We start from the raw sequence: 3,544 nt of genomic DNA on the forward strand, positions 1-3,544 counted from the left end.
AAAGAACACTAGGGGACAGTGATTCCCGAAGTCTGGGAGCGAACAGCTAAGTCCCAGTTCTTAGCCTGAGAGAAGCCACAAGGTGGGGAGAGGCCCAGGACTCCGGTGGAAACCCGGGAGTCTGTCTGGGTTTTAAGAAGCAGAAGACAGAGTTCAGGGCAAGCACGGCCACTGCAAAATGAGGAGGGAGCCCTGCAAAGCCACAGACCGGGGCCCCAGGTCTGACTGTGACCTCTGCCCATTTCTGGCTGTGTGCAGGGCAGACCACAGCCGATGAGACCTCAGCGGCCGCCGAGAAACAGTGTCTGCAGGTCGAGTCCAACCCAACCGACTGATGAACCACAGAATCGACACTCCCCGCTCCGACGTATTGAGGAATTGGGGGCGGGGGGGGGGGGGCGCAAGTTGAAAATGTGGATTCCCAGTCCCTACCCACAGATCTGCAGAATCAGAATCTCTTGGGTACAGTGCCTCGACTGTGCGCTTGTAACCAGCAGCCTCGATGACTCAGACACACGAGAGTTTGTGCTTCGCGGCTCTGAGCGCTGGCACGGTCCACATCTCATGCTTAGCTTTTGCCAAAACAGGCTGCGCTTGAGGGTGCGGCGTCTGTCGTGGCCAAGGAAGTCTGTCATCTGCCAAGAAGATGTGTCAGCTGCCTGAATCCTCGCTGCCGGCCACACGAAGCTGAGAGGTCATTCGGAAGCACGGAGGAGATGCTTCTCCCCGAAGAGCATCACGGAAACCTCCTTGATATGGAAGAGCGCCATGCAGAGACGGGACAGCCGTCCGTCAGCATGAGGCCTTCCCCGCTGCCATCTTGGACTCCCCAGACCCCCCCCCCCCGTACCCCGGTGCTTCTCCCACTTCACGGAAAGCAGCTTTTGCAAGTCTTGAGCAGATAGGTGTTAAAGACCTGCTGGGGTTCTCGCAGGCCAGCAGGCATCTAGCAAGCTGCTTGGCTCAGGAAGGTGAGATACCGGTCATTCGTGTCTGGCACCCTGGTCGCCCCATTTAGTTGTTTCCGTGGCTGTATGTTCCAATTATAAAAACACTCACAGAAAACAAAACAAGGAAGCAACTTGCAATCAACACGACGGACATAGCAGCGATGTCTGTCACGCAGTTAATCTCCCCACCCTGGTCATTGTGACTGACGTGTCTGATTTTAACAAGGAGCAAAGGGGGCCCTGTCTCCACGAGTGTCCAGTGTCCTACAATTGTGGCGAAACTGCCTTGGAACTCCCAGCCCTCACGTCTGTCAGCCAAGCGACCCCTCTCTCAGGATGAATGCAATGGTTACTAAAGAAAAAGTAGGCATGGGATATTCTAAATTTTCAATTAGTGGGCTCTTCGTGGAAACCTGGTAAGCCTTGAATATGTAGAATTTTTTGAAGGATTAAAACATACGGTGGACTAGAATTCCTCACCCATTCATTTGGAAAACTACTTGCTAAGAATGTTCTCCAATCCTAAATCTGGGAGCTGATCTAATTAAGTGATCCCAAAGCCAGGCTACAGCCGGAAAACAGACAAATACATTTTAATCAGTTCTAACTTAACATTAAAATAGCAGGAGAGATATGGTGGTGCATATGAGATGGGGAGAGAGAGAGAAAAAGGTAGAGACATCAAGATATACACATATATGTCTATTATAATATCTATTATATATTATATACAGTAGACAGATATATCTTATCTTAGTAGACTTCTATATATTATATATAGTAGACTTAAAAGTATAGAGAACTATATATATCCTAATTCAGATGCCCCTTGCTACAGGTGTATGCAAAATTAAACAAATGAAGAGAGCAGTTTCCCATCGGGACCGTGTTTCTGTTTTAGAACAGAGACAGACAAATTGTGACTTTAGAGCTCAGTTTTAATTAAATCACTGAGGCTTAGAGCCTTACCAACTCTGAACGCCTGCCCCTCTTCCCCCAGTCTGGGTCTGCACATCCACACAGATAACACCACAACTGGGAAGTTGCTTTCTTACCTAGTTAGCATTAGCCAAGGTGTTGGGTTTTTCTTTCCTGTTTATGTATTTTTACCAAAACAATGAATACACAAGGTTCCGAAATTTACAAGAACATATAAAACAAGCTTGCCCTTGTTCAAAGCTAACTGCTATTAACAAACTCATGTACATGTTTATCCTCCCAAAAATGTCTATTTATATCAGCATGAAAGTATATCCTTATGTAACTTCTGAGACACACGCTCTTCTATATGTATTTATATATGTGTGCATATATGTATGTGTGTGATATATACGTATATTATACACACACAATTCTGAATTCTTTTTCATTATTTTCATTAAAGATATTTTGAAAATTTTCCATATTTTCACTTAGAGATCTACATTATAGATCTACCTCGTATTTTTTCAGCTTCATTGAGATGTTACTGGCATATAACATAAGTATACAATGTGACGATTTGATACACTTATATATTGAGACCTACCTCATTTTTTCAACGTTTTTTATTTATTTTTGGGACAGAGAGAGACAGAGCACGAACGGGGGAGGGGCAGAGAGAGAGGGAGACACAGAATCGGAAACAGGCTCCAGGCTCCGAGCCATCAGCCCAGAGCCCGACGCGGGGCTCGAACTCACGGACCGCGAGATCGTGACCTGGCTGAAGTCGGACGCTTAACCGACTGCGCCACCCAGGCGCCCCAAGACCTACCTCATTTTTAAGGCTGCATAATATTCCAGAGTATGAATGTATTAGAATTTAGGCATATATTGGGTTCCAGACTTCTAATGTTACAATGTTGCAATAAACATCTTGTAGATGTTTTTTGCACATTGGTGCTGATGTATTTGTGAGACTGAGAACTGGAAACAAAATTGCTGCGTCAGGTGACATTTATAATTTTACCATATAAATTACCTGCCGAGGGTAATAGCTATTTACAGTCCTACCGGAAGTATGTGGGAATTCCTATTTGCCCTCAGCCTTGCTAGTGCATCACCCCCACCATCCTCTCCTGCAACACCATTCCCCCCCCACCCCTCTCTGCTGGGTCATTCATCAGGTTCCCCCTCTACTATTAACACTTGTCTGCTCTTTACTTCTAAAAAAAAAAAAAAAAAAAAAAAAAAGTTGTCTATACTGGCAGTCTCCATCTCTCCCCGTTCTCGTCCATCCTTAAAAAATTCCTGTTATGGGGGCGCCTGGGTGGCGCAGTCGGTTAAGCGTCCGACTTCAGCCAGGTCACGATCTCGCGGTCCGGGAGTTCGAGCCCCGCGTCGGGCTCTGGGCTGATGGCTCAGAGCCTGGAGCCTGTTTCCGATTCTGTGTCTCCCTCTCTCTCTCTGCCCCTCCCCCGTTCATGCTCAGTCTCTCTGTCCCAAAAATAAATAATCGTTGAAAATAAAAAAAAAAAAAAAAAAAAAAAAATTCCTGTTATGGAAATTCTTAAGCATGCATCAGAGTAGAACAGAATAATAACCCCCGATATAAGCCCCTCTATATCTGTCACTCAGCTTCAACATAACATTCTGCTCATTTTATTTATTTCCTG

General features: G+C 45.8%; 1 long non-coding RNA gene across 1 annotated transcript; it reads right to left on the reverse strand.

The window, feature by feature from the left end:
* Window positions 1-1,527: 1,527 nt before the first annotated feature.
* Window positions 1,528-3,167, reverse strand: LOC147577030 (uncharacterized). The gene is made up of 2 exons (XR_015255906.1): window positions 2,700-3,167; window positions 1,528-2,474 (listed from the first exon to the last, which is right to left on the reverse strand). It is a non-coding gene; the product is annotated as an uncharacterized LOC147577030 (long non-coding RNA).
* Window positions 3,168-3,544: the final 377 nt, after the last annotated feature.

The sequence above is a fragment of the Puma concolor genome, chromosome C2, assembly GCF_028749965.1.
Source record: "Puma concolor isolate L17-30 chromosome C2, mPumCon1.1.hap2, whole genome shotgun sequence".
NCBI lineage: Eukaryota > Metazoa > Chordata > Mammalia > Carnivora > Felidae > Puma > Puma concolor.